Below are 19,613 nucleotides of genomic sequence, written 5' to 3' on the forward strand. Positions count from 1 at the left end.
GGGAATCATTGTTGTAGTTGATATGTATTTTCCTAGGTTTTTTATATGAATTATGACCCTCCTCATCCTCCATTGAATCAAGAATTAAAATCCACTCACTTTCTCCTTCTCTTTTTCTCCTTCTTAACCAAAACTTTGATTTTTTTCCCCCAAAATTTTCATCTAAACAACCTTTATAATTATGAAAATTATCTTAATCACTAAATAAAATATTTAATCACTAATTCAGATTACTAACATTAATACGTAAAGGGTAGATTTATCATTAAAAAAAATTGGATTAAGGGGATATCTGATTTTGTTATTTCACAATCTTTTTTGTCTTTATTCAGTATGCCTAGAAAGATTCCAGCATGCCTAAAATCAGGGTTCCTAAAAGAAGTGAAACATACGGAGAAGAAAATTGGGCTTTGTATTTTCTTGAAGCTTAGGGTCCATGAAGATAGCTGCCAAAAGGTCTACCAGTGACATGTTAATTAAAATTCCAGCTGCTGCCGCATTCATAACCCCCTGTACTATTAAAGCCATAGGACTAGTTTCACTGTAAACATTTTTTATTCCAATTCCAAGTGCGATACCACCTGGTGTAGTTAGCGCGAAGAATGCACATAAATCCGTGTATAAATTTCAATGATCCTGCTGCAGCAGTCGTACTCTTGCATCATAATCGTTGTAGTGTGTCCTGATTTTAGAGATGCAAAGAAAAGGAGAGTGACAATCCCAAAATCACAACACATCACCAAGAAAATTATTTCCCATTAACTCGTGAATGCATCATTTCTAGGTGGAACATGCATTATCAGCCGGTAAAATTTAGGTGAGTAACCCTATTAGGTGGAACATGCACAACGAGTGAATTCTCTTCCCATAAATGAAAACATTTTTCTTGTAGCAAAGGAGAAGAGAAGCGAAACTTGAAAAATACTCGTACTAATTTATTGGGGGCTAGTAGCATCTCAAGTTCCATTCATTCTATTCATAAGAAAAAGAATTCAAAGAGGAGGAATACCAAAAACACTACCACGGGAGTTCACATCCACGGATTTTGGATCGCCATATTGCTATACACAAATGCGACCCAAAGGCCGTGTATCGTGAACACCCTTGGTAATGTACTAGACAGTTTATAGTTTTTGAAGGAAAATTGATTCCCCTGCAGCCTACTGAAAATTACCACCAATTGCTGACTTGTTGGCTTGCCAAGCCTTTGGGTTATAGGCACGACCCGTATAAATCTCACCCTCTTCTTCACTTCACAATTGAGCTTTCAAAACCCCAGAGCAGTAGTACCTGAGCCATCTCCAACTAATATCAAGAGGTTACTGTAGAATTTCTCTTCGGTCACTATAAGCTATTATGGAGGATCTCAAAATCTGTTCATCCTATTCACAAGAAGTAAAAGAAAAATTCAAAGAGGAAAATAACACTATCATGGGTGTACATGGATTACTGTTACTGTACATGTACACGTATCCGATCCATAGTCCATGAATAGTGAATACCACTGATAATGTACTAAAACAGTTTGGCGGGCCTGCAGTTGTTAAAGGCAAATGGATTCCCCTGTAAGCCTGATAAGAACTCAATAGTTCTTACCCACGGCCAGCAGAGTAGACTTTAAAAGAACACATAAACTTAGAACAAACTTACATTACACCATTTTTCCGAATTGTAACGGTTTTTTAGCGTTACGAAACGAGGTTGTAACAGAGTCAGACCGTTACGAAAAGGGGTGCTATAATTTTTTCGTAACGTCCCACTAGCCGTTACGATATTTTTGTAACGGCCCCTGTCATCATGCGCCAGCCGTTACGAATTTATTTAGTAACAGGACCTTGTAACAAGGTGAAGCCGTTACGATTTTTTTTGTAACTGTAAAAAAATTACTGCCAGTCAACCTTGACCTGGTCAGAATCAGTCGGCAATGACTAATTTTGACCAGATCAAGGTTGACCGGCAGCTCATTCTCGGCTGGAATACGCCGGAATTCCAAATAACCACCTGCATACACCTTCCATTTATCCTTCACAATCAACAATATTTTCTTCAATCAAGTTCATCTCCATTCAATCAATTCTTATCACATTCAAATGGATTCATACAAAGGATTCATACAAAAAAGAACTTAAATTCTTCTAAGTATCAAATACTAGGGGATGTATACAAATTCTTCTCAGTATCAGTTCATAGAAATTCCTATGTTCACAAATTTATCTAACTTAGAATGTACATATAAACTTACGTCAACCTAATGTCTGCCTTGTTCTCCAACCTTTTTGCTCCAAACTTGTCGCAGCAGAGCATCATCCAATGAAACTGCAAACACAAAAAACATATACTTAGATGGAAGTATGCGCAGAAAAATCATCCCTAAGTTATGAGGTTACTGCTGCAAGTAAGAAAAGTGGAGGATCATACTAAATTAAGTTCTTTTTCATATCGTAGAAACCTGCTTAAGTTCCTAAGTTCATTCCACTTCGTAGAAACCTACTACATTAGGGAATACATGGAAACCTCCTTCAGTTCCTAAGTTCATTTCATTCTCACTTGAAAATCACTATATGTAGATACTGCAGAAAGTTACTCAAAACTTGCAGCTGCAATCAATTGAACCGGTAAGCTTGATAGTTATCTCATCTATGGTTTTTCAGAATTATTATACATACCGAGGCTGTTACTCCATCTAAGGACTTAAATAAGAAAATCTGGAGTAAGCCTTCAAGCACAACAACAACTAGACCAACTTGAAGCTGCAAATTTTAAGACATCAAGTCAGAAATCCATGCATAAAGTTATAGATGAAAAGTATCTGCTAAGTTTAAACTTTATAAGCATATATACCAACCTATGTTAAAAGCAGACAAAACTTCAAAAAAATATAAATTGGGGAGAAGAACAATGAGAAATACTTACTTCAGTTTTTTAATAAAGAACAAGCCCATGATTTATGCTATTGTTGTGGTACTCCTTTTTCTGCAGAGAAGAAAGTAAGATATAATTTCAAACTGAACTAATAAAACATATAAAGGAAAAAAGATGGTTCTTAATTACTTCATTGCTACTAAACATTACCAAGATAATTACAGGCTTATGGGCGACGGACAGTTGCGTATATGGTTTAGGGGCCTAAAGCTTACCAAGGTTTTAAGTCCACCTAAGCAGTAACAGACGATCCATATCTTGGAATTTAGGCCTATGGTGCAGTGTTCACGACCATAAACTCTATAGGAAACTAATAAGGGAGACATAAATTTATATATGAATTCAAACTTGCTAAATAAAAGAACGCAAAAAATACCTTGGGGAAAAGTGTTTCATAAAGCTTCTAGTATTTATCTTCAAGATCAGCCCTCTCCTCAAAAAGCTTCGCTTCAAGCTCATCATGTTGGCCCTGCAAAGTATGCACCAAAATTTTTACTTCTCCTTAAACTCAACTACAAGCTTACCCCCACCAAGTTCAAGCTCATTATCGAAATTGATAGCAAGCATTTTATGAAAAATACACAGAAAAATGAGTCCATAAATAAAATAAGAAAAACAGATGAAAGGAAGAACTACCACCTTCACAAAAGAAAAAAAAGATTATCTTGAATACGAGACACAACTGCCATACCTTTAAAGTGAGACGTAAAGTGGTGTCTCTGAACAATCTTCAACGAACGGTTACCACCGACCCCGAAATCCAAGTGAAAATAAGATATAAGAAAATTGTGGGTGTACAGCGATAACGTAGTGAATACAACTGAAATGCTTACAAGTTACAAGCAAATCCTTCTCCTAATGTTGCCTCAATTGACTGGTCCGAACTTTACCATCTGTTAATGTGCAAATGGAAAATTTTGTTGAGATTCCAGAAGCCCGACCACTTACTTAGACCATGTAAAAATAGAATTCATCTCCAAGAATAAGTTATCCAATCCTGCACCAAAAATTTAATGTGTAATGCAGTTAGAAGGAAAACCAATTGAGCTAAACTTGTCAGATATAGGAAGCATTGAACCCTGCAAATAGGACTCATCAACGACGAAGTAACATTTATTTCCTTCATTCAACAAACCTGAATTGAACACAAAAAGGAGATCACAAGATCTGGCAATGCTACCAGAATCATGAGTACCATATGTAATTAAGAATTGCTTGAGTAACAATTTCCGCTCAATTTGCATAGGTCGACCTACTTATTCTGGTTCATGTCCTTTTAAATATGATTGTATCGCTTTTAAAGATGCAAAAAAAGAAAGAAAAAAAATCCTAGCTTAACAGAATTCTTGTGCGATCGCTTTTATGTAGTTGTATTTTTTCTAGAATGAATTTTTGTTCCAGCAATTAAAAGATTAGAAACTTATGAACTCAGAGACAGCTTAATCCATACAAAAGTTTTAAAATGGTCGTGCACATTATAAACATTTAGGCCAAACGAGAAAAGTAGCAAGTTTCCGTAAAATTATTATCACCTAAAAATTCATAAAGAAAAGTCAGCAATCAAACAAATGGCAGAAAGAAAACACACACAAGAACGCCAAGTTCAGATAATACACATACCCTGTATTCATCTCAAAAAATCCTCATTTCAAAAATAGCACCTGGCAACTCAACTTACCTCGGAATACCTTCATTAATGCAGGAGCTTCTTTCTCATACGGTTTCACAAACTTGTCTGAAAAGAATGAACATCTCCTTTATTCTACAAGCCCTTCAAAAAAAGGAGGCACCCAAACTATATCAAAAGGGATGGAAAACAAAACCAAACAACTTTGAAACACGAAAACTTCAAAAGAACTTAAGCAGAAGAATTAGAAAAACTCAAGCACTAAAGTGTGGCATCACTGGACTCAAACAACAACCTAGCATAGTACACCCTGGGAATAATGGCGACATCTGTCTCTATTAAAAAAGTAAAAATTAGTACCGTCATAAGGTAACACATTGTTAACTGATTGTTTTAAGATACAAATATATATCAACTTAGCTGATCCGTCACTTACTCAAACACTAGAGTGTAAAGTTTAAGTGTAGCATTTCGTAGCAGGATATGAATCTACTGCTGATTTATTACTACATAAAATTTAGCATTTGTATTGATTATCAAAGTACGTAAACAATCCATATCCAGCAGAAACAGGCCATAACAGATTTTATGAGAATTTGTTTGGTTAAACCGGTGACCACAATCCTTACCATAATTTTTAAATTTAGCCTGAACAAGGTGAGCAGAATCACTACCAGTGCTGCTGCAAAGCAAGCAGCAACTTTAATAGAAAGACGAGTCTTCAAATGCGGAGTGGTCGGCATCTAAGTATTGATAAGACATGGAAGCATGTATCCATATGGAGAAAAGTACCTACTTCATAATAAATATATTTCACATTTATAAAGTCTATTGTGTCCGCGTGTCCACATTTTCTAATTTTCTAGTTACTGCATGCAGGTACTAGTCACCTAACATAACATGCTTCTATGAGGTAAAGACAGTTTACCTTAAATCAAATTCCTAGCTAGATTGAAGTAGTTGATCTTGATTCCTTGTTATGCCTCAATTGAACTTCTGAATCATCACTTCAACCACTAACCATCAATTTCATCTTAATCACCATCATCTATACTCAGAATCAGAAAATAATTTCCAATTCCTTGTCTCTAATCAAAGTTCAAAACATCAATTCACCTCTCAAACCACCAAACCCAGTCTTTGATTTCTTCTTATCTATTACAAAATTGAACCTTCAATCAATTTCCAAACCCTAACTTCATCTCTCTGAAATTAAACAATGCAATTCATACTAACTGAAACCCTAAAATAGAAATTAAACAAATCAATTCATATACCTTCAACTTTAGTTCTTCAAATTCAATCTTTCAAACCCTAAAATGAAATCAGAAAATCAGATTAGTATATATCCTTCAAACCATATATCTTTCAAACCCTAAAATTTGATTTGACAAATGATGAAGTAAATACCTCTCAAGTTCTTCAACAAATAAAACTCTAAAAATGATTTCAGAAAAAGAAATCATATAAGCTTTATCAGATAAAAAAAACCCTAAAATGAAAAACCCTAATGAAAAGAAAACAAACGATTGAATTAACACGATTAATGAAAACTCCGAATGGAAAAAAAATTATAATTGAAATAACAGATCGAAACTATTGTAAGACTCTAATCTCTAGTCTCTTTGATCGATTTATCATATGATTGAATTAACAGATCGAACCTGGTTAAACCCCAATCTCTGCAGGGGAGGCGATGAGAAGAGAAAAGATAGAGAGAAAGGGAAAACAGAAATTGTGAGCTTAGTCGATGGTATTGGATGAAATATCCCTTATCTCTTCAGGGGAGGAATTATCCTCTAGCAAAAGCAAAGTTGGGTGGGAAAAAACGGCACAGAACTGAATGACACGCACACAATAAACCCATGTTACCGGCTCTAGTGTGACCAAGCGTGTGATTAGCACACGTTAAAAATTAGCATGTTACGATTCGTAACAGCGACACCCTGTTATGAATATGGAAAAAATTTCATAACGGCTTCGGCCTGTTACGTCTAGGTTGTAACGGTTATTTGTAACAGGAAAATTTGTAACGTCTGTTGGGCCGTTACAAATTTTAGTTGTGATTCCGGAAAAATGGTGTAGTGATCATAATTCTCATAGATAATCAAACTAATTACACTAGACCTTCTTATATAGGCCACTAAACTATAAAATTAAGTAAAGGTAACCCAGAAAGGAAACTACTTCTATAACTAGGAATCTAAAATAAAATTCTTAAAATAGAACAATTTCCAAAAATAAAGTAATGCCTAAAACAAGAGAATTTAGGGATTTCTAACCCTAACCCTAGTTTTAATTAAGAATTCTAAGTAATTGGGGATTTCTTATCATTCCCTCCCCCTTAACATTTTCCTTGACCTCAAGGATCAGTTCAATCATGGAGATTACTGGATCAACCTCATCTTCTTCTTCTGGTAGATTATCCTCAACAGCTGTGTTAAGAAACAAAGCCTTCTTCAGAAACGATACATGAAATACTGAATGTATCTTTGACTCCTTAGGCAAGTCCAATCGATAAGCCACAGGTCCTATACGCTCCAAAATCTTATAAGGTCCAAAATATCGTGGAGATAATTTTTGGTTCTTCCTGTGCACATTAGAATTTTGCCGATATGGCTACAACTTCAGATACACATAATCCCCAACTTGATATACAACGTCCCGACGTCCTTCATCTTCCCTTAGCTTCATTTTATTCTGCACCACTTGAAGTTGATCCTTAAGCATTGATAAAACTTCATTCCTCTTGGTTATTGCCTCATCCAAAGTTGTGGTTTTCGCTTCTCCTGGTAAATAAGTTGCTAATACCGGAGGAAGAATGTCATACAAAGCCTCAAACGGTGTAGTATTAGTTGAAGTATGATAGGATGTATTATACCAATACTCTGCCCATGGTAACCAAGATGACCATCATTTTGGTTTATTTCCAGTGAAACACCGTAAGTAACCTTCCAAACATCTGTTAACCACTTCAGTTTGACCGTCGGTTTGTGGATGATAGGAGGAACTCATTCTTAATTGAGTTCCATGTAGGCGAAACAACTCTTGCCAAAACTTACTTGTAAATACAGGATCCCTATCAAAAACTATAGATTGAGGAAATCCATGAAGTTTGATGACTGTTTCTAAAAACTTCTGGGCTACCGATGTGGTTGTATATGGATGTTTTAATGCAAGAAAATGGGAATATTTAGTTAGTCGATCCACCACTACAAGAATCACATTTTTCCCTTTAGACTTTGGCAACCCTTCAACAAAATCCATGGATATATCTGTCCATAGTGTAGTAAGAATCAGCAATGGTTGAACATATCCTGTTGGAGAAAGAATACTATATTTATTCCTTTGGCAAACATCACAGCAAGCAATATAGTCTCTCACCTCTTTATGCATTCTAGACCAGTAGCACAACTTAGATAAACGTTTTACTGTCTTCAAATATCCGGCATGACCAGCAATTGGAGAGTCATGAAACTCAGCTCGTAGTAGTGCCTTCCACCTTGAAGTAGGACTTATCACTAGTTGATGTTGTTTATAGTAAACTAAACCATCTCGTACGGTAAAGTTATTCTTGCCGAAAGAAAGCTGACTCACTTTAAAGATGAAATCTGTGATCCACGGATCTGTTTTTAGTTCAGCCAATAGGTTTTCCATCCAAGCACAACTAACATAGGTTACAAAACAAATTTCACCGTTTTCAAATTTTCGAGAAAGTGCATCAGCAACCTTGTTAGACGATCCCTTCTTGTACTCAATCGCGTAGTCATAGCCTAATAATTTTGTTAACCATTTTTGTTGTGCCGGTGTTACAGCTCTAGCATCCAAAAAATACTTCAAACTTTGTTGGTCTGCTCGAATAAGAAATCTTCTCCCAATTAGATAAGGTCGTCATTTAGTAACCGCATGAGCTAATGCTAACAACTTTTTCTCATAAGTTGACAAACCCATATGACGAGGTCCAAGTGGCTTACTTGTGAAATCAATTGGCCTACCTTCTTGCATCAAAACCGCACATATTCCTACTCCACAAGCATCACTTTCAATAATGAAGGTCTTTGTAAAGTCAGGTAATGCTAGCACGGGTGTGGATATCATTACACTTTTCAATTTAACAAATGTGTTTGTTGCTTCATTTGTCCACAAAAAACCGTCTTTTTTTAGCAATTTTGTAAGTGGTGCTGCAATATTAGCATAACCCTGTACAAATTTCCTATAATACCCTGTCAAACCTAGGAATCCTCGTAATGCCTTGACAATTCTTGGTAACGGCCAGTCCAACATATCTCGTATCTTGCTAGGATCAGCTTCCACTCCTCCTCTTGAGATGATATGACCCAAATACTCAACCCTCTCAGTACCAAAAGAACATTTACTTAATTTGACCTTAAGTTGATGGATTTCTAATATCAGGAATACTTCACGAAGGTGCAATAAATGTGCTTCCCAGGTAGGACTATAGATCAGAATATCATCAAAGAAAACCAAGACAGATTTTCTTAATTGATTTCTGAACACATCATTCATAAAATGTTGAAATGTAGATGGAACATTAGTTAATCCAAACGGCATCACTAGGAATTCATAATGTCCGTCATGGGTTCGAAAATCTGTTTTGTATATATCTTGTTCATACATCCTAATTTGATGATAACCCGATCTTAAATCTAGCTTCGAATAGAATAAAGCTCCATGTAGTTCATCTAATAACTCATCAATGATTGGAATAGGAAACTTATCCTTGACAGTAGCCTGGTTTAAAGCCCTATAATCAACACACATACGCCAAGTGCCATCTTTTTCTTAACTAACAAAACAGGAGAAGAGAAAGGACTCGTGCTTGGCCTAACTAATCCTGAGTCTACCAACTCTTTAACAATCTTTTCGATCTCACCTTTCTGGTAATGTGCGTACCTGTAAGGTCGTACATTGATTGGAGCACTCCCAGGTTGTAACGTTACGCGGTGATCATGACTTCTCACAGGTGGCAGCATTGTGGGTACCGAGAACACCTCACCAAACTCTTCAATTAATTCTTATATCTCCCCTGGTGTTTCTTGACTAATTTGTGCTTCTGAACATTGGTTGATTTTGCAAAAGAACCTACTTGATCCCTTAGTTAAGAGTTTCTGGATGCTATTGATGTTGGCTAACTTTACTTTATTTTTCTTATCTCCTTCTAGCCGAATACGTTCACCATCCCTCTTAAAATCCATGGTTAAATGTTTGAAATCCCAAGTTATGGGACCCAACGTTTCTAACCATTGGACTCCCAGAACCACATCGCATCCCCCAAGTGGCAATACATAAAAAGTTCCTTTGAACCCATATTTATTTAACTTATAATCCAGATCCAAGCATCTTCCTTTACAAGTCATTCTAGCACCATTAGCTACCAACACCTCAAAAGTCTCATCTTTAATTATCTTAATTCCCATTCTTTTACGTATCGCAGAATCAACAAAATTATGGGTACTTCCAGAATCAATAAGTATGGTAACTTTAGCCTTCTTAATTTCTCCTTGTACCCGCATGGTTTGTGGAGCTAATGATCCATCGAGTGCATGCATAGAAATCTCGACGACTTCTTTTTCAGATTCTTCTTCTATATCAACTTCATTTGTACCTTCATCTTCATCCTGATTGTCATATCTATCAATTAAGAACAATGTCTGAGTTTTACAGCGATGACCTCGGTGCCACTTTTCATCATAGTTATTGCTTTCTTCTTTCTTCAGCCTGAGTTAATCTTCTAACAACTGGAGTTTTTGTCATGGGTTTTGAAGATGATATAGGTGCTCTAGAATTAAAAGGTCTACTAGTATTAACAACACTAGGTGTCTTTGGTGCTATTCTATATGATTGTTTTCGCAATGTTACCTTCTCATCTTGTAACCTTTCAATTGCCATTGCATCATGTAAATTAATAGGAGTGTGGGATTGAGTTTCTAGTCTTACCTCGTCTTTTAATCCACTTAGAAAACAGCTCACTAAAAATTCTTCAGGTAAATTATCCACCAAATTTGATAATCGTTCATATTCTTCATAATATTCTACATATGAACCTGACTGCTTAATTTTAGCGAGTTTTGCTCCTGCATCTTCATATGAAGTAATACTGAAACGACTAATAATGGCTTTCTCAAATTCTCCCCAAGTAACTACAGGTTTAGTTCTCTTCAACCACCTATACCATTGTAAAGCTTTACCATCTAAATTACATGTTGCCAACTTGATTTTCTGATTCGCAGGTGTTTCATAATACTCAAAATATTGTGCAGCCTTAAAGAGCCAACCTTCTACATCAGATCCATCAAACTTGGAAAAATATAATCGCTCACCTCCTCTTTTTGATTGGTTTTGTCCCTCATTATTCCCAACTGCTTTGCTTTCCACAAGCTGGCCGATCCTCTCAATTAACAAAGCTTGATTTGATGTCATCTCAGTCATCTTCTCCGTTAGCTCACCTAATTGCTTCTCCATAATTACTTGTTTTTGTTTTCGAGTTTTGGTCATAAATAGGATACGCATGCTCTGATACCAATTGATAAGAACTTAATAGTTCTTACCCACGGCCAGCAGAGTAGAATTTAAAAGAACACAGAAACTTAGAACAAACTTATAATTCTCATAGATAATCAAACTAATTACACTAGACCTTCTTATATAGGTCACTGAACAATAAAATTAAGGAAAGGTAACCTAGAAAGGAAACTACTTCTATAACTAGGAATCTAAAATAAAATTCTTAAAACAGAACAATTTCCAAAAATAAACTAATGCCTAAAACAAGAGAATTTAGGAATTTCTAACCCTAACCCTAGTTTTAATTAAGAATTCTAAGTAATTGGGGATTTCTTATCAAAGCCCTACTGAAAATTACCACCAATTACATACTGACTTGTTTGAGCGCCAAGCGGTATAGGCACGACCCATGTAAATCTCAACCATTTTTCACTCTTTTCTCTTCACCTAACAATTGAGCTCTAAAACCCCGGAGAAGAAGAAATCAAAGAGGAGGAGGAATACATAACATTACCACGGGAGTTCATATTCATGGACTATGGATCAGTACCATTACTATACAAGAGGAGGAGGAATACATAACATTACCACGAGAGTTCATATTCATGGACTATGGATCAGTACCATTACTATACACCGATCTGATCCAGAGGCCATGAATGGTGAATACCCTTGGTTTTAATGTACTAGGACAGTTTTAGTCTCTTCACCTAACAATTGAGCTCTAAAACCCCGGAGAAGAAGAAACCAAATTAAGAGGTGGAATACATAACATTACCACGGGCGTTCATATTCATGGACTATGGATCAGTACCATACGGATCTGATCCACAGCCCGGATCTGATCCACAGCCCATGGATCGTGAATACCCTTGGTTTAATGTACCAGCACAGTAATTTTGGCTTCTTCACTTAACAGTTTGAGCTCTAAAATCCCAGAGCATGCAGCAGTAACCTGAGTCATCTCCAACTATCAAGAGGTTAATTTAGCATTTCTTTTCATTCCATATTAACTGGTTTTGCTATTCTTACACGTACGCTGCAGGTATAGGCAAAGAAATATGGAGCAAGAGTGCAAGACAATGCCTAAGGGTCTTAGAATGAAGAAGTACTTCATTGAAGGACCTGATGGGACACTTATTCATGATAACTCACATATGCAGGCAAATATGCATGAGATGAAGAGCCAGAAGCTCCTGACAGTGATGTGAATCAAATTATTCAGAACAATACAAGGTTATCCCCCGAAAAAAAAGAAGAAACTCAAGGCATTTCGTGTTGGTCTCAAAAGGCTCTAAATATGTAGGTGGTTTTTTTAATGTCGATGGTATATAAGCTCTTAGTTGAGCAGTCATCCATGCTAAACATGGAATGCAAAAATAAAAAAAATTCCATTGCCGGGATTTGAACCCGGGTCGCCTGGGTGAAAGCCAGGTATCCTAACCGGGCTGGACTACAATGGAATGTTGCTTAGATTGCTCTAATTAAATTCTCAATGGCATACAGCTTCGTCTTAGCGCAAAAAGAATTTGGTATCAAAATTGTGTTAATCTCTCTTAAATGCATTGGCTAATAGCTTTTACGTCTGATGCAATTAAATGATTATGAATAATTTTTTGCAGCTAAGAAGACAAGTCCATGTAAGATGAGTTGCAATTGTACAAACCCCCGAGTTCACACAAGTAATCTTAACTCATATGAGTATGACATTGAAAAGTAAAATCTGGTCCTCTACACGTTCTAATTCAGTTTTATTAGATAAACCTAATTCATGATTGACTTTTCACTCAAAAACAAAATCCCCTAAAGAAAAGGAAAACGGACAAACTCGGGCATCATCCAATAGCCTCAGCTTCCAATTCTAGTAATTAAGTTTAATAGCATTGTATTGGAAACTTTTTTAGGCAATAAAGCAATAAGGGGAAGATATCCGAACAAACTTACTGTAAAGTTGATACCCAAGCGCGAGCAGCACCAGTAGTTAAGATGCAACAGAACAAAGATAGTACTCATTTTTCTGCGGTGTTCCAATATCTAGCAAACAGTAGTTAAGATGCAACAGAACAATTCTTAAGGAACTAAAATCAAGCAAAGAAGTTTCTACAATTAAGATCCCGAAAATCAGATCAGCATATTGTTCTAGATTCAAAAAGTGAATAAACAAAGCTAATCATCTGTATACGGTAAATAAGCTCTTAGTTCGTGAGGATACAGAAATAACAACCATCGTACTTTGGCAGTCCACTGCAGCATGTAGAGAAGGGAACTTATCTCACTGGAAATTCACAGGGGATAATGTAACTGTGCTATTTGCATCAAACATAATAGACCCCTTGACAACCGTCTCATTTCTTCGAGTCCTATAGGCTATAGCATCACAAACAGATTGTTATAACACAATAGAGTAATTAGTTAGAATAACACACTACTGAAACTTTACCAAACAACGAAAAAACATCATACTTGTATTCCATTTTTCCAGTGGTTGGGTCTAAGATCATCCATCTCTCATTCCATTTCCTCAACTGTTCATTACAGGAAACCACAAGTCAGAAACAAACCACAATAAGAACAAAAAATGTCCAACACTTGAGTGAATCAACCAATGCCCCGCCTCCTCAAATGGAAGAAACTCAAATTCAGATACTACAAGGCAATTTAAAGGGGCATATATCTCAACAGTCAACCCAAGGGTGAGGCAGGTAAATTAGCTAGCATGAAGTTTGGTGTGCTCTCATGCTGAATATCTATCTTATGAGCTAAATCAAATTAGTAGCGTTAGGTCATCAAATTGAGCTCAAAAATGAAGAAATTCATATAGATTCAAATGAAAAAACCTAAAGAAAAACAAAGAAACCCATTATTTACCGTTTCAGAACGTTTAAGGATTGGACCTTGCAATAGATTCTTGCCAGAACTTGATGCGAGCTGCTTTTTAATCTTCTCCAAGCTATTTTCAGTTCCATTTGAAGCCATTCGAAGAAGAATTGAACAAGAGATCAATAGATTAGAAAGTGGATTTGAAGAAATTATTAGGGTTTGATCGAAACAATGTTGTTTGTCTACTCTCTAGTCTCTCCCAGATCTCTGGTGCTAAACAACGCCGATAGTATTGACTTGTGGGTGAAATGTATTTTCGATGGACCAACTTTGTACATAGGCCTACTACTGTGTCTGGGCACCCGGCGGTTGTATTCGGAATACGTCTTACGACTTGCTGATCTTTTTAAAGATTTTATTAGAAAAAACAAACTAGTCATTAAGTAACTTGTTAATCACCACGAAACTACACTACCTCATCAGGATACAAATGTCTAACTCATGATTAACCAACTCACACTCCTCTATCACCCATCAAATTCCTATGGACTTTATCATGTCCATCAAAAATTCAGTTTTTTTTTTTTTTTGTGGAAAGCCATCAATGAAGGATTATCATCCTTCTCATTCTTACATCACATCCATTTGACCAACTTAGACATATGCAGCAGATGCAACGTTGATCCAGAATTAGCAAGTCACCTTCCAATACACTGTCCAACGACAACTATTTCCCGCAACACCTTAATCTTTCACCAGAATGCCTCAGGCAACCATTTCACAAATCCGTCAACAACCTACGTCAACATATGTAATCTCCTCTTTTTGTTTTCTATTTTGGACCTTATGGCTAGCTAGGAATAATCTAATATACCAACAAAAGCAAACAACCTAAGAAGAAATCCTAGCGTGGGCACAAAAACCGAAACAAGAATTCTACGGAGCACTACACTCTTCACCATCAATCATACCAGGAGATGCACCGTTATTTAACCACCTAAGGAGAAACAAAAGGATATCAACAACATCGGTAGGATGGTCCATTCCGCACATCAACTGGATTAAGATTAACACAGATAGAGCAGCCAGAGGTCACCCAGGATTTGCAGGGGCAGGATTCATATGCTGAGATTTTGATGCACGAACTTTATTGACTCTAGCTCAGCCAATAGGAATTACGACAGCCTTAACTGCAGAAACATTCTCTTTGAAACCGATTCAGAGAAACCCCCCCCCCCCCATATCGGGAATGATTGAAGAAGTAAAAATCAGATTTCGACAGATCTCGCAGGCTGTTATTCAACGCGACTACAAGGAAGGAAATCAAGCGGCAGAAAGGTTATCCAATCATGCGGAAGATGGAAGTCAAACGGGGAGTTTATCAACTAAAATATGGGACCAGAAAATCTCATCTTTTATTAGTCAAATTCTATTTCATGATTTCGTGGATACCACATACCCACGAGAAATTGTAATTTTTTTTCCTTTTATTTAATATCATGCTTCAAGAAAACAAAAAAATTTTGTTAACTTTTTATTTTATTTTTTTAGAAAGGGAGGACGACCGCATAAGTGACTTCCATAATTGAAGTTACGGGAAACCATTACATCTTTATTCCATTATTAAATGTTTAAATAAGTTAATATCGCCCATAGGCTATGATCTACCAGTTATGTTTGATTGCATATTTATTACAAAAAATTGATAGTTTTGTTTCCCAAATTACATCTACTCTCATAACTAAACTAAAATATTGGGCTAAAATGTTTATATCACATTTTTTGGTGTTTCCAAAATCTTCATTGATCAAGTATCTTTGTCTGCGAGCTTCTGCATACATTTCTACCCGCAACACCAAAATTGGTTCTGTATCACTCCTGAAGGATATTCTATGGCCACTCCAACATGTTGCCCATTGGAATGAGGCTTTCTTTCCATCCTTTTCTAGCTTATTTATGATTGTACTGTCAGCACAGAGACCTCTAGCTTCTCTGAATGTACCTGTATGATCAACCAAAGTTATTCTAATTCCATCTTTATCTCTAGAGTCTATCCAAGTCAGAGCAATGTTAATTTTGAGAGTCATGTGTCTTTTTTCTCCTTCCTCTAGATATTTACTAATCTAAAGAACTACATCATTCCGAGAACTGTAAAAGAGATCTTCCATTATATTATGATGATCTTGTTTGTTTATAGTATTATAACTATTTATGAATTTGATTATATTGTTCACAGTTGTTACACGATTATGTTTTTTCTTTTTGAAGATTACGTCACACCTTGCTTTCCATATGAACCAAATTATTATGCTACATAAAACATGCCAATCTTTGTCATAATATCCCCTGTCAGGGTTTGCAAAGCAGTTGGTTAGCCAGTCATGGAAAATTACTCTGTGTCATTTCTAATGAAATCCATGTCGAAATTAAAGTGCATCCATATTGGGAGGCGTAGTTTCAATGCAGGATAAAATGAGTTAGAGTTTCTTGACTCTCATTACAAAGTTTACATGTTGTGTTAATGTTAAGGATGATGGCTGCCACTCTCATACTATTGGGGAGTATGGAGTGGACTGCCTTCCAAATAAAGTTCTTTACAACAGAAGTAGTCTTCATACTCCATATTCTACTCCATTTTTTGTCTGCATTAAAACGTACCTTTTTTGTTTAGGATCTATCTTGGAGTATCCCTTTTTTCTTCCACTGGAATTTTAATCTTTTTTATTTTTTTCTATATTTTGAGTATCGAAACATTTGACTAGTTTATCTAGATCCCAAGTTTGTGTTCAGTTAATAAGTTACTGATTTTTTAACCCCTCAGTAGTTGAGTGATTTCTCAGAAACGATATTTAAGTTTCTGGTATCCAGTGGTTATCCCAAATGTTAATGTTTCTACCATTTCCTAATTCCCAGAAAAAAAACTTTTTAATTTCATCAACAACTGTGAAGAATGTCGCAGTTCGGGTAATATTTGACTTTCATAATTATAGCACAAAGAGATTTAGTGTTCTGACTTAGGTTCCATCTCAGCCTAGCTATCATAGCTAGATTGAAGTTTTAGACGTTTTTTATACCTAATATCCGCATTCTTCAAGACTTTTACATATATCAAGTCTAGTTTTTTAAACACACTCTTGCAATCCCTTTTCATTTTCCCCAGTTGTGTCCATTTAATTTAATACCTAATATCCTCATTCTTCAAGATTTTTACATATAACAGTCCAGTTTTTTAAACACACTCCTTCAATCCGTTTTCATTTTTCCCCCACCAATAATTCCTCTGAAGTTTTGTATCTCATCACAAATTACATGTCTTTCACAAGAATCAACCATATTTTTCAACCAATGTGTTTAAACTGAAGAACGCAACTTATACAACAAAGTGCAAGGTAACATTGATTGCAAACTCTGATTTGGAGACTAAATAAAGGAGAATTCTACCAACTGGGAAACCTAATCCGCACACCTCTTGTGTGATACTAGTTGCGATTAGAGTCGATTCTCAAACAATATGATTGCCCCCGTTAGCAGCCATTACTTTCACTCCAACCCAATTAAAATACTCGTTCAAGTGAAGAAGTGTCCAGCAGCCATTACTTTCACTCCAACCCAATTAAAATACTCGTTCAAGTGAAGAAGTGTCCAACAGTGGAGATTGAGATGATGAACTTCAGCAGCTTAGGGGAAAAAAACCTCACATTTTTTATAAGTTTTCCCTAGAAGGATAAAACTCTTTCACATTTAGAAATCCTCCTGATCACAATTTTCTTAGTAGAAATTTTCCGATCCTTTTTTAACAGTATATTATTATTCTCTCAGTCCATAAAAAAAAGTATGGGTCATTCATTTTTTCCTGTATAAAGGAATTAGTAGTGCAGAATTTTATTTTATTTTAAAGTTAAGATATTATAAAACCCGCTAAATAGTTCAAGCAATATCTCTTGTGGTTCCATTATTATGTGCCACAACTGCCATAGACCAGGAGAATTTCAGTATCCAACATCATACTTAGGTATGACTTTCCGATGCGCCATTCCCTTGAGTATCAGGGCTGTAAAATTTTGTTTCTTACCAAGCAAATGCACGTCGACTTGTTTCTTACCAAGAAAATTTGTTGAAATCATCTCTCAATTAGATGATATGGGCAACAAAGTGTTGGACCGCTAGGTAGGCATACATACCATTCTCGTACCACAAAGGGATCAAGCATGGCCAAAATTCATTTGAATAGACAACTCGAATAGAACAAGGAACTCAAGCCTAGCTACTAAGAAAAAGTAAACATTCATGCCAAGGACCAATCATTCCAAGAGGATGCGCTTAGCATAAAAAAAATCTGCATCACTAACTTGTGTTACAAGGCCAAAGGCCAAGCAACGCCTAATTCATATAGGTCAGGGAATTTTCTCAAGAGATGCATATGATTATGCATGACTTGCCACTTAGTTTGATATATCGAGGTCTAACCGAGATATTGATGATTAAACGCTCATGGATGAAAACATGGACGATAGGCATATATTTGGAAGATGCGAAGAAAAAAATGGGCTTAGACTTGTCTACCAGGGTAAGAATCTGGTCTACATCTAAACATAATCCAATATCAAATACTTGAGTAACTTGAGTTGAATTCGAAAAACATTGTTAGTTTGTTACCAACATGGATCAAGGGAGCTGGAGGCGGTGTATAGCATGGTTGTCCAGTTTCCCACCCAACCCAATTGGATCCCAAGCCCAATTTACCTTGCACCCCTAAAAATTATTTTGCATCCCGTTAATCAGTTCGGTCGCTAGTCTTACAGTAAATGATTAAAGAAAGTAGAAAGTGTTAGCAACCAGTTTGCGAGCATTTATAATCTTACCATGCTGGAAAGTGGTGATTAAGTCAAAGATTATCTAGATAATTATGTTATTAGTTCTCCGGATAATCTTTAACCTGATCACCACTTTACTGCAAAATTGCAGTCACTTAGGATTGTTACTGGCATGATTAGGGTCTACGAAAAATTACTGAAAAAAAGTAAAAATCCTGGCAATTGGAGAGAAATAAGTTTTCCAAATAATATTTGACCTGATCACCACTTTACTGCAGTCACTTAATCCGGTCTTCGTTTGTGCTATTACGTTGGTGTCTTCTTATATACAGTTGTATATAAGTTGTTATAACTATTTATGAATTTGATTATATTGTTCACAATTTTTACACTATTCTGTCTTTTTTTTGAAGATTACATCACACCTTGCTTTCCATATGAACCAAATTATTGTGATACATAAAACATGCCAATCTATGTCATAATATCCCCTGTCAGGGTTTGCAAAGCAGTTGGTTAACCAGTCATGGAAAGTTACTCTATATAATTTCTAATGAAATCCAGTCGAAAGTAAAGTACATCCATATTGGGAGGCGTAGTTGCAATGCAGGAACAAATGAGTTAGAGTTTATTGACTCTCATTACAAAGTTTACATTTTTTGTTAATGTTAGGGATGATGGCTGCCACTCTCATACTATTGGGGAATATGGAGTAGGGTGCCTTCCAAATAAAGTTCTTTACAACAGAAGTAGTCCTCATACTCCATATTCTACTCCATTTTGTGTTTGCATTAAAACGTACCTTTTTTGTTTATGGTCCATCTTGGAGTATCCATTTTTTCTTCCACTGGAATTTTAATTTTCTTTATTATTTTTCTATCGTTCGAGTATCGAAACATTTGACC

General features: G+C 36.0%; 1 long non-coding RNA gene and 1 other non-coding gene across 2 annotated transcripts; both read right to left on the reverse strand.

Moving 5' to 3' along the window:
• Positions 1–12,463: 12,463 nt before the first annotated feature.
• On the reverse strand, positions 12,464–12,537 carry TRNAE-UUC. The gene has a single exon. It is a non-coding gene; the product is annotated as a tRNA-Glu (tRNA).
• A 772-nt stretch (positions 12,538–13,309) lies between these two features.
• On the reverse strand, positions 13,310–14,148 carry LOC113335756. The gene is made up of 3 exons (XR_003353468.1): positions 13,943–14,148; positions 13,538–13,599; positions 13,310–13,441 (listed from the first exon to the last, which is right to left on the reverse strand). It is a non-coding gene; the product is annotated as an uncharacterized LOC113335756 (long non-coding RNA).
• Positions 14,149–19,613: the final 5,465 nt, after the last annotated feature.

This window comes from Papaver somniferum, chromosome 1, assembly GCF_003573695.1.
Source record: "Papaver somniferum cultivar HN1 chromosome 1, ASM357369v1, whole genome shotgun sequence".
Lineage (NCBI taxonomy): Eukaryota > Viridiplantae > Streptophyta > Magnoliopsida > Ranunculales > Papaveraceae > Papaver > Papaver somniferum.